Source organism: Arvicanthis niloticus, chromosome 2 (genome assembly GCF_011762505.2).
Source record: "Arvicanthis niloticus isolate mArvNil1 chromosome 2, mArvNil1.pat.X, whole genome shotgun sequence".
Lineage (NCBI taxonomy): Eukaryota > Metazoa > Chordata > Mammalia > Rodentia > Muridae > Arvicanthis > Arvicanthis niloticus.
This window is the reverse complement of record NC_047659.1, coordinates 120,457,210-120,469,451: the sequence shown is the minus strand read 5'-3', so window position 1 is coordinate 120,469,451 and position 12,242 is coordinate 120,457,210. Positions and strand designations below refer to the sequence as shown.

At 40.8% G+C, this 12,242-nt stretch overlaps 1 protein-coding gene across 3 annotated transcripts in view; it reads left to right on the top strand.

Moving 5' to 3' along the window:
• Abhd12 (abhydrolase domain containing 12, lysophospholipase) overlaps positions 1–12,242 on the top strand; it is a 68,140-nt gene that overhangs the window by 20,944 nt on the left and 34,954 nt on the right. The gene's annotated exons all lie outside the window — the stretch shown is intronic.

Below are 12,242 nucleotides of genomic sequence, written 5' to 3'. Positions count from 1 at the left end.
CATGAGAGAGAGGGGCTGGGAAAAGGACTGCAGACAGGCCTCTTGGTTATCTTTACTTTGGTGGTGGAATTTAAGTTCAAATTTAGCAGATTATATACTTTATGTAGTTAGTGTGTCAATTATTCTGTCTCAGTAAAGCTGTTTTTTGGGTTTTTTCTTTCTTTCTTTTTTCTTTTTTCTTTTTTTTTTTTTTTTCAAGACAGGGTTTCTCTGTGTAGCCTTGGCTGTCCTGGAACTCACTCTGTAGATTAGGCTGGCCTCAAACTCAGAAATCCGCCTGCCTCTGCCTCCCAAGTGCTGGGATTAAAGGCGTGCTCCACCACTGCCTGGCAGTAAAGCTGTTTTTAAAGCTAAGTAAACATTACAGCCCGGCAGTGGTGGCGCATGCCATTTAATGTTGAAAGGATAAGCAAAATGTGGGAAATGGAATATTAATTAGTCTTAAAAAGGAATAGAGGGACTAGAATGATGGCTCAGCAGTTAAGAGCCTACACTGCTCTTGCAATGAACCTGACTATGGTTCCAGGCATCCAGGTCAGGCAGCTCACAACTGCCTGTAACTTCAACTCCAAGAGATCTGACGTCACCTCCTGACCCATATGAACACACACACACACACACACTACACACACATACACACTACACACAAACATGATTAAAATACATAGGAATGAATATTATAGCCTGATTATTGAAGACCTACTGAGTGAAAAGTAAGTCACAAAAAGACATAATTTCTGATTTGGCTTGTTTGCAGTATTATTCAAGTCATGGAAACTGACAGAGTGGAGATTGTGGGCGTCTGGGGACTAGAAAATGGGAGCTGTTGTTTTAGTGGGCTTAGAGTTTCAGTTTTACAAGATGAAAAGAATTATTGAGATGAATAGTGGTGATGATTGGTCAACAATGAATACATTTAATAATTTAACTGTACCCCTAAAATGATACTTTTAAAACATTATTTTGTGCATGGGTAGAGATCAGAGATTTATGAGAAGTCAGGTCTCTCCTTCAGTTCCAGGGGTTGAGCTCAGGTCTTCAGTTTTGGCAGAAAGCAATTTTACCTGCTGAGCCATCTCACCAATCCCCAATGCATACATTTTGTTACATGTTTTTACAATAAAAAAACTGAAAATCAAATATGTAAAAGAGCTATTACCTATCATGTGCAAGGCCTTGGGTTCTAATCACTATGAAAATTAAGAATAAATTTTCCTTAATAGTAAAGAATGTGCTCTAACATTTTCTCCCACTTCCCCATCTGTAAGATAGAAAGACCACTCCCCCAACCCCAATATAAGCCCTTTGTGCTCCCTGTGGTTTCATCACGTAGACGACAGTGGCAACCATCTCTGGGTGGGCATGCCATCCTGTATTAAGGAGGTAAAATTGTTACTCAGCATGCCTGTGATCCCAGCAGTCAGGCCAAAGCAGGAGGGTTGACATGGGTTCAGGTCTGAGCTTTGTAATGAGCTCTGAGCCCAGCTGGACAGTAGAGTGAGACCTCCCCTCAAAAACAAACCTAAACCAAGAAAACCCAGTAGACAGGAATCTGTGGGTTTCATATGTATAAGCGAGTGGTTGTTAGAATAAAAGATTTTTAAAAGCAATTTTTAAAATACCTAAAAGGACATGTAAGGGAAAATGCAAAATCAAGAAAAACATTTGAGCAGAAAGGAAAGACTCAACAGATGTTAAGGCACACTATTCTTGAGTAGCTGAGACCAGAGTGATAAACTTCCTAGTCTCTCTGATTCTCTAGAGCAGTTCCAAGTTGATTCTCTGAGGCTAAGTCTTCCAGAATAGCAGGGACCTCTGCAGATGAAGGTGGTAGGTAGGCTGGGTCCATACCTCAGATGAGTAACAGGAAGTGAGCCAGGTCAGGAGACCAGAGAGATCCCTTCTGTAAATTAGTGTAGGATAAAGGTCCAGTGAATAATCCAGAAGGCTAAACTGTTTTTCCTGGTTTTAGAGATCAAGTCCAGGTCCTTGAGCAAGCTAGTTCAATGCTAGTCATGCAATCTATCAGGTAGTTGCACCTTCAGTCTTGGATTCATTCATTTAGTGGTTTGTTTTTGTTAAGTTAGGCCGATCTCAGTGATTTTCAGGATAGCCAGGACTACACAGTGGGATCCTGGTTTGTTTGTGTGCATGTTTGTTGATAGGAGTTAATTAAGTTAAAAATATTGAAAGAAAGATGAACATTTTTTTATAATTTTGATATGAGAGGAGGCCTTTTCAATTATGAAAATGTTATTAATATATGTTCATTGAACAGCATAGCAGTCTTCATTATGATGTTGTGATATATACAGTAATTAATATATTCCAAATGGGAACACTGACCTTTTTTGTTCCTGTGGATTCTATCCAAGCTGTTTCAGAAGCTAAAGCAGTTTCAGGAATGGCACCATAAAATATGTTCAAAGGCTTTGTGAGGAAGTCCCCCTAACTACAAACCAGAGCCCACACCACCTACATGAGGAAAGGCGCAAACTCACCTCAGCTCTTCTCTTTTGTGGCTACATTAAGCCAGTCTACCTCAAAGCATTCATGTTTACATGTTTTTAACTTTTCACTTTTCGTGAGGTGGGGCAGGGGAATGCAAGCTTTTGAACTTGTGATCCTTCTGCTTCAGCCTCCCAAGTGCTGGGATTGTAGGTGTGGGTCAACATGCTCCACTTAAACTGGACTTTAAACATAAGAACACTTATATCATGCATGGAATCATAAAAAATGAATAGTTACAAGGAACTAACTGCTCCAAAAAAGAGCTTCCAAGAATGGGATAGATGGTTTGGCAGTTAAGAGCAGTTGCAGGGGGATCTGATCCCTAGTTCTGACCTACAAGGCATGCGGTGCATATGATACATGCTGGCAAAACTCTCATAAAGTAAAATAAAGAAGTCTCTTAATTTTTTAAAGCTTCTAGTAACTGAGAAGAAGGAAGATCAAATTGCAATGGATATTGTGTTGTGCAAAGGACCTAATTAAAAAACAAAATCACCTCAGCACATGAAAGGACACTCAAGTACATTTCATTTCTTCTCCTTGCTAAATTCCTCCTTCCCCTCATACTTAGGATACAGCCCAGGGTCTCAAAAGTGGATAGGCAATTGCTCTACCAGTGAACCACACCCCTAGCCCTACTTTTGATCCTTAATTATAGACCGCCCAAAGTACACCAAGATGGCCATTTCCACCACCCATCAGACTGACAGCTTTGGCAACTGCTTTGCTTTTGAGGGAAGCAAGGATTTGGGAGGGTAATCACTTTGTCATCACAGATGAAGATTTTGATCTAAGAGTTTTTATTAGGACCGTCCTAGACCTGCCTGTACCCGAGTGCACAAAACTATATATGTATAGAGTGATCCATTGTGGTGGAGTTTGCTCAAAACAACGTTATTGCTCAGAGTGGAAGGAGGCTTTTTCAGTGTTTGTCTCGTTGGTCTATTGAGGTAGAGGAGCAAGAAGGCCATATGAATTGATACAGAAAAATTCCGGGGTAATGTTGTAGAATGTAAAAAAAAAACCAAGGAAGAAAACATTTATACTGTGTCCCATGCACCCTTTATGTTTAAGAGGGAAGATTTATGTAGAGCATGTGTGTAGAGCCCAACTTTATAAAAAGTAATAGGGCATTGAGCTTTGAAAAGCCTAGTACTGCTATACCAGGATATTAATGTCAGCTTGTTTAGCATCATGTGATGGGAGCTGAATTTTACTTTTCATTTCATGTTTTTTACAACTTCCCTTCCCCCCCCCCCTGCATTTATATACTATTTTCCCTGGAAGATTCTTGTACAAAATATCAGCCTCCTGTCGTGTAGGGATGACTGTGTTTGGTGAGGGTTTTTGCTGTTTTGTTTTGTGGGATGGTCTCACATATTTATGCTGGCCTTGAACCCTCTGGGCAGGGGACATCTGAGCTCTTATGTGAGTGTGTGCATGCTGGGGCACATGCGCATTGTGTAGTTGCATGTGGAGGCCAGAGGCCAATGTCAGCTGTCTTCCTCAGTTGCTTTTTTTTATACTTATTTATTTTGTGGATGGGTGGAGGCTTGTGCCATGGCATGCCTTTAGAAACCAGACGACAACCTATGGGAGTCCTTTCCTTCCACCATGTTTTCCTGGGATTAAATTTAAGTACTCAGGTTTGGTAGCATAAGCCTTTACCTACTGAGCCATTTTGCTAGTCCCACACTATATTTTCTTGAGGTAGTTGTTAATCCTGCCATTCACCAAAAAACCTAACTCCACCATTTTGGGACAAATTTAAATACTAAATACTGACCAAGTGCTGAACTTTGGTCAGGACCATTCCCTAGCTGGGAAATTTTAGAATTTCCTAGCTGAGAATGGCCTGGAGCCAAGTGTTGCAAGGACTTAAAAGGACAAACCTATAGACCACTGTACTTTCCCATGAGGTTTTGTCATTCCCAAGAACTACAATTCCTAGCATTCCAGGAAGTTACCTGGTTCCTGGCCAGGTGGGACTTACAGGTCAATTTTGGGCATTGCATAGTCTCATTGTATATGAAGCTCATGCATTGTGGAAGACTGGCCAGACAGTGAACTCTGGGGGTCCTCCTGTCTCTACATTTTCAGTGCTGGGATTATAGATGTGTGCTACCTACCATACCAGTTTATACATTGCTGAGGATTGTACTCAGGGTTGTACGTATTTGAAGGAAGAATTCAGTCTCTGATTTCTTGTTTGATCAGTTCTTTTATTATTATTTTCATTATATATGTATGAGTGTTTTGCCTGTGTGTCTGTATATGCACCAGTGCACATCTGGTGCCCTTAGAGGCCAGAAGGTATTTTAGCTCATGTTACCCAGGTTGTGGGTGGTTGGGAGCTGCCATGTGGGTGCTGAAAATTGAACCTGAAACCTGGAAGAGAAGCTAGTGAGTGCTCTTTAACTGAGGAGTCATCTTTTCAGCCCCTTGGTAGGTTCTTCATTGTAAAATGCTGGGTCCAAGGATAGCTCTCCACTGCAGGTGGGAGGATGTTAACTTTTGGTGTTGTCAATAATCTTTTGTTCTGAGAATAATTCCAGTATTGTTGCTTCTGTGCCCAGCATGTTTTTGAAATTAGGGGCTTTTGAAATTTTACTGTCACAGCCTCCTGTGTTCATTGTTGTGCCCAGGTTGGTATTGTTAGTTTTCCTTATTTGCTGGTAATACAGTGAAAACCCAAGCATGGCAGCTCACACCTGTAATCCTAGTTCAGGAGACCAGAGGCAGAAGAAATGGTACAAATTTGAGGCCATCCTGGTCCACATAGGAAATTCTTAGCTTGGCGGTAGGGGTCTACACAGCAAGACTCTGTCTCAAACAACTACAATAACACAGTAAAAATGGAGCTTAGTTATTTAATTTGTATTTTAACATGTCATCTTTACTGAGTACCTATGTTTGGGTAACAAAAAATGTCACAAAATAAACTCTGTCCTATGAGAACAAATTCCCAGTGTACACCTTATAAAATTCTGTTATTTTTCCTCCCTTCCTCCCTCCACCCCCCCACCCCCCCTTTATTTATTTATTTGGAGACAAAGTGCAAAGTGTTAGCTCTGTATCCCAGGCTGGCCTGGAATTGTCTGTGGAGTTTAGGCTGACCTTGAATTTCTGGGACTGCCCCTGCTCCAGCCTCCCAAGTGCTGGGATTACAGGCATGAACCACCAAACCCAGCTGTTTTATTTAAAGAAAACCACAAGCACACCAGTGATCTCAAGAGCTGTTTCAGTAGTCCTAGACTGGCCTTGACGGGAATTGGGCAGGATGTGCAATTCATCCTGGCTTCCAGGCCTTCCTTGTGCACAAGGGAAGGGAACTTTTTCTGCTCTATTCTCAGCCCAAGGAAGACAAGACATAGGGATTCTCAAGTGGGCAACATAATGCAGATGTTAGTATTCTGAGGGTGCCTTTTGTATCTCAAGTCTTATTGACAAGTGTCAGTTACATCTACAACATGTAAAGTTAAATTTTGATTAAAGACACCTATTTTGCCAGCCAGCATTGTAGTAAAAAGTGGAATGGAAAGAATGCCAACCAATAACTTTGGGCCCAAATTGAGAACCATCCCATGGGCAAGAACCAATCCCTGACACTTTTTTTTTTGGGGGGGGGGTTCGAGACAGGGTTTCTCTGTGTAGCCCTGGCTGTCCTGGAACTCACTCTGTAGACCAGGCTGGTCTCGAACTCAGAAATCCGCCTGCCTCTGCCTCCCAAGTGCTGGGATTAAAGGTGTGCGCCACCACTGCCCGGCATCCCTGACACTTTTAGTGATTTTCTGTTATGCTTGCAGAGAGGAACCTAGCTAGCATTCTGAGAGGTTCTGAGAGGCTCCACCCAGTAGAGTTAACCAAAACAAATGCAGAGACCCACAGCCAAACATTAGACAGAGGGTTCTTATGTTTAAAAGGTAAGCACTTTACTGACTGATATATCCTTCCAGTTCTTGAACTACCCTTTCCCATAGCATCTAGAACATTTAGAATAATATTTTATATTGAAGTGAAAAGAATTCTAAAGTCCTGTTTCTTTACTTGAATTTTCATTCACTTAACAAATACTTTTCAAGTATCTAAGAGGCATCAGGTGGTGAATACCATGACAGACATTGCACTTTCTAATTAATTAATTAATTTTACATCCCACAGAACCAGCACTGGGTGTGAGGGCACACATTTGTAACTCCAGCACTGGGGAAATGACAGGCAGCTCAGGTGCCAAGGTCCAGCCTCAGCTTGGAGGAGGCGTTCTGAGAGAAAGGGTGTTTGAGACCAGAGGGGAAAAAATGACTCAGTCAGTTTTGGGGTTCAAGCTGACAGCCTGTGTTCTGCTCGAGACAGTCCTCTCTGGGGGTCTCCAGACAGCTATTCCAGATAGCTCAGCTCTTTCAGAGCAAGGCCCAGTCTTTTATTTACTTATCAATTCAGTCATTCCTAGTGACCACTATCCCATAACCCCAGCCGCCTGCTTCTTAGAAAGAGACAACATTTTTAACATTGCAAATGAATTCAGAGATCTGCCTGCCTCTGTAAGCACAGACAGTAAGCTTAGCTGGGTGGGATCTTGCCCTGCAATCACCACTCCCTAAATCTCTTTGTCTCCTTAGTATCTTTTTAACACACTGGTGCATAATGCAGTTCTTTTAGGTCTGTGAAGCTCCTTACACAATTCATTTTGCATCCTTATATTTTGCATAGTTGAGTAATAGTATAAGCTGGATTTCACAGTAGTAGTACAGAAGTGCATAATATTAAGAACAGACACTAAATGAAATTTTAATCAAGTAAATTTTGTTAAGAATAATATGTATGTAGAAAATATTTTTATATAACATTTATAAAAATAATATTTTTAAATTTTTGATACTTTCATAGTATATTTTTGTTTATCTCTGTTTGGTTTGGGTTTTTTTTTTGTTTTGTTTTGTTTTTTGGGTTTTTTGTTTTGTTTTGTTTTTTGGGTTTTGGGTTTTGTTTTTGTTTTTTAGAGACAGGGTTTCTTTGTAGCCCTGGATGTCCTAGAACTAGCTTTCAGACCAGGCTGGCTTCAAAAATCCTCCTGCCTCTGCCCTCTAAGTGCTGGGATTAAAGGCATGCACCACTACTACCCAGCTCTTTTACAGTGTATCTTTCATTATCTATACTCCACTCCCTATTTCTGCTACCTTCATACTCCCCACAACATGCCCTTCTTCCATCGTGCCCCTCCCCCAGCTCCTTAGCTCACAGTTGACACATTTTCTATGTTTTTAGTATGTTTGGAACTCTGTTTCAAGCCTTTTCTTTTATCCTCTTGAATTAATAAACTCAGTGTTCTCGTAGACAAGGACTGTGATTCCCACTCTGTTCTATGAAATAGGAATCGGGTGTGTCTGTCTGTCTGTGTGGTGTGAAATTGTCATAATTCTTGTCTCAACTCAAGCAACTTTTGCAAACCTCATGCCACCAGCTCCTGTGCTCACATGCTGATTCAGGGCCTTTTAGGCTTATTGGCTTAATTCCCTGGAGTCCTTCTATTCCCTAGCTTCCAAGTGTAATTGATGCCTCTTCTCTCATTACTGGTACTTATGGTTTTATATCTTTAAATTTTGTACTGTTATTTTAGTGGAAGGAACAGTTAAACCTGTCATCTTTAAACTTGTATGTAAAATTTTCTGTTCAAGTATTTTTAAAATTAAATTTATTTAATGTATTTTTTATATATTTAGTGTATTCTTGTGTGCGTGCATGTGCGCGTGCACACATGCTTGCATGATTGGGTGTTTGTATCTGCTTTGAGTGTTGTTCCTCAGGAGCTGTCCACCTTATTGTTTTGAGACAGGGCTTTTCATTGGCCTGAAGTACTGTGATTAGGCTAAGCTGACCATCAAGCCCCAGGGATTTGCAAATCTTTGACTCACTAGCACTGAGATTATAAATGCATGCCATTACACTGTAACTTTTTAAAGTTTAAAGTTGTGGGTTCTTAGGATCAAACTCAGATCACCATTCTTGGACAGCAAGCATCTTACTCCCAGCCACAGGGCTATCCTATTGAATATACCATCTTACAGTGTTTTTCACTTAACACTATATCAAGAATTTATTTTTGCATCAAAAATTACTTGTGTTACAACAGACAGTGGTGGCACACACACCCCTTTAATCCTAGTACTTGGGAGGCAGAGGCAGGCAAGTTTCTGTGAGTTTGAGACCAGCCTGGTCTACAGAGCAAGTTCCAAGGCAACCAAGACCACACAGCAAAACCATGTCTTGGAAAAACTAAAAAGAAAAGAAGAAATTACTTGTGTAAAAACAATTTTCTTTAAAAAAAAAAAAAAAAAAAAACAGCAAATGGAAATCAGTGTTCTTCCAAAACTTGTTAGGTTTTTCTGACTATGAAAGTGACTATGGGGCTGGTGAGATGGCTCAGCGGTTAAGAGCACTGACTGCTCTTTCAGAGGTCATGAGTTCAAATCTCAGGAACGACATGGTGGCTCACAACCATCCATAATGAGATCTGATGCCCTCTTATGGGGTGTCTGAAGACAGCTATAGTGTACTTACATATAATAACTAACTAACTAACTAAATTCCTTTGGACCGGAGTGAGATGGAGAAGGGAAGAGATTAAAAAAAAAATACTAATGAAAGTGACTATGTTCCTTGTTAAAAATACATTTTTTGGGCAGGAGCGACGGCTCAGTGGTTAAGAGCACTGACTGCTCTTCCAGAGGTCCTGAGTTCAATTCCTAGCAACCACATGGTGGCTCACAACCATCTGTAATGGGGTCTGGTGCCCTCTTCTGGTGTGTCTGAAGAGAGTAATGGTGGTGTAATCATATGCAGAAAATAAATAAATTAAATTAATTATAAATAAATTTTAAAAAATACATTTTCAGATAATATAGGAAGGTATAAAGTAGAAAACAAACAAATAGCTACAAGTTCTCTATCCCTGGGCAACAGTTACCCTTCTAGTTACATTTGGATGCTTTAATCTCAGCACACACGAGCATAATTTGCATTTCTTTCTAAGATTTTGGTGTTGGTTTGTTTGTTTTTGTAAAGGGTCTCACAATGTAGCACAGGGTGGCCTTGAACTCATTCTTGTCCAAGTTTCCCCAGTGCTGGGGTTACAGGCATGTACCACTGTACCCAGCTCTACATATGATTTTATGAATTGTAACTTCACCACACTGTGTGGTGTATTTGGGTTCAAGTCTTCATATAGAGATGACATTGTTTTTAACATTTACATAGCACATGTCTTCCTTGTTTGACTCTGGCCTCCTCTGTACTACTGGGATGCCTTAATGCTGTCTGACTGAAAGACACAAAGGAGTAGAAGTGATCTGTTGTGGACAAGGGGACCACATGTGGCCCGAATGCCACCCTGTGTGCTCTGCCAAGACTCTTGCTCCTCCTGATAATGCTTGCTCTGTGTGGGGTTTTCTCCTCTGTGGCCTTGTCCTGCCCCTTACTGTGTTTTGACCCATTTGAAGACGGGTGTACGGGTCCTGGTCCAGACTGCTTATGCAGAAGCAGAAGAAGGGAATTAAATGTAGACTGGAGCCTCCACTGACCTGGGGTAGGGGAATGTTAGGGTGCTGAGGCAAGAGTGGGTGGGCAGGTGGGGAAGCACCCTCGTAGAAGGAGGGGAGGGGATAGGGGTTTGTGGAGGCGAAACTGGAAGGGGTTAACATTTGAAATGTCAATAAATAAAATAACCAATAAAAAATGTAGCCTGGAAATGATACAGGTTTGTTAGCATGCCTTCAGGACACTATTGTGCACAGATATGAAGTGGCCGTTGAATGGACAAGTGGAACTCGTGGCTGCCCATCATGACATCAGGGAGATTTTAAAAGAATAATTATACTTCTCTCTGTGAAGAATCTGTATGATATATACCCAGCATTTTCATAATACATGAGTTCATCATTTATTTAATCCAACTTCCTACGGATCTGGCTTTTCTGGGTACTTTCTGCTATTATTAGTGATTTTCTAGTGTTCAATCTGTTCCTTTTTCAAAAAGTGTCTTGTTACTTTGGGTAATGTGAGATTTGGTGAGTCAGAGTATGAATATTTACAATTTTAACACTGTAGTGAAGGTGATTGTGACAAGGTTATAAAGATTTTACCTGTTTACCTGGGATCTTTATTTTGTCTTTTTTTTTTTTTTTTTTTTTTTTTTTCCAGAGCTGAGGACCGAACCCAGGACCTTGCGCTTGCTAGGCAAACACTCTACCACTGAGCTAAATCCCCAACCCCTCGTTTGTTTTTTTTTTTTTTTTTTTTGTTTTTTGTTTTTTGTTTTTTTTTTTTTGCCTGGGATCTTTAAATGCACCACTTCCCTTTCACCTTCATTAGCTATTAACATTACATGACTGTTTATGGATGAAAATGTAAACTTTTTATGTAATACTTTCCTTAGATACATATGCTACATAATATTTATTTCACTTTAATCTTGCAAACTTTTATAGATTATTACTTTCCTTGAAAACATATTGCTGGTGCAAGCTGTTCTAAGGGCTTGATGTCTAGAGCTGGAGGTATATGGGGTTTGGTGGTAGAGTGCTAGCCTAGTAACCTGAAGGTCTTGGGTGTGATGCTCGGCACCACCTTCAAAAAAATGTTGTCCTCCTGAATTCATTTTCTTACCAAATCAGAAGATTCTTGATAGAAACTGTAGACTTCTCCTTTGTTAAGTTATTAATTTCATAAGCAGCATTTCTTGAGCACCCAAGTGCTAGGTGCTGGTGACAGTGTCAACAACATTGTATATCATGGAAAGACATAATAGAAATTATATATTTAATTATTCCCTTACAGACTATGGAGGGGAAAGAAATATCAGATTAGACCAGAGTCCCAGGAAGACTACATAAGCGTCAGTGAAGCAGACCTGGCTGAGGTCAGGGCTGGAAGCTCCAGGTGGGGAAACACAGTGTGTGTGAGGAACTGAAGGATCTGGGGGACTGAGACCAGTGAGCATGTGCTGAGTGGAGCATCAGCAGGAATCTCCGAGATGCTCAGCAGGGCACCTACGTGGCCAGTCACATGTTAAAAAGGTTTCTCTGGCTACACAGTAGAATATGGCACTAGAGCAAATCAGATGTGAGGCAGAGGCTTGCAGATGGAGGTCTCTCCAGAAGACCAGAACATTGGTCTCCAAAGTAGACCATCCAGTACATAGTCATTATGCACAGGAAGGAACTGTTAGGCCTTCTAATTACATTCATATTTAGAAATTAACCCACCTAAACATGCAGACTGGCCATAGTTACTAATACATGTGAATAATGATAAGTGATTACCTGGCATGATAGTTACTTTCCTAACTACTGTAATACATTTCCTAATTGCTGTAATAACATACTCTGACAGAGAGGTGACAGAGAGTTTGTTCTGGCTCACAGTTCAAGGGTACACTCCATCATGTTGGGGAATTCAAGGCAGCAGACACTTAAGTAGCTGGTTACGTTGAATCTATAGTCAAGAAGCAGAGAGTAAGTAATACATGCTGCTGCTCAGTTTCCCTTCTCCATTCATAAAATCCTGGTTCCCACACAGAGATGGCACCATCTGCAATGTGTTTGTCTATTGGCTTGCTTTCTATTGCCCCTATGGCTCGCTTTACTGGCTTTCTTATACAACCCAGGACTAGTTGCTCAGGGGTGGTACCATCCACAATGAGCTGGACCCTCTTACCTCAATCACTAATTAAGAAA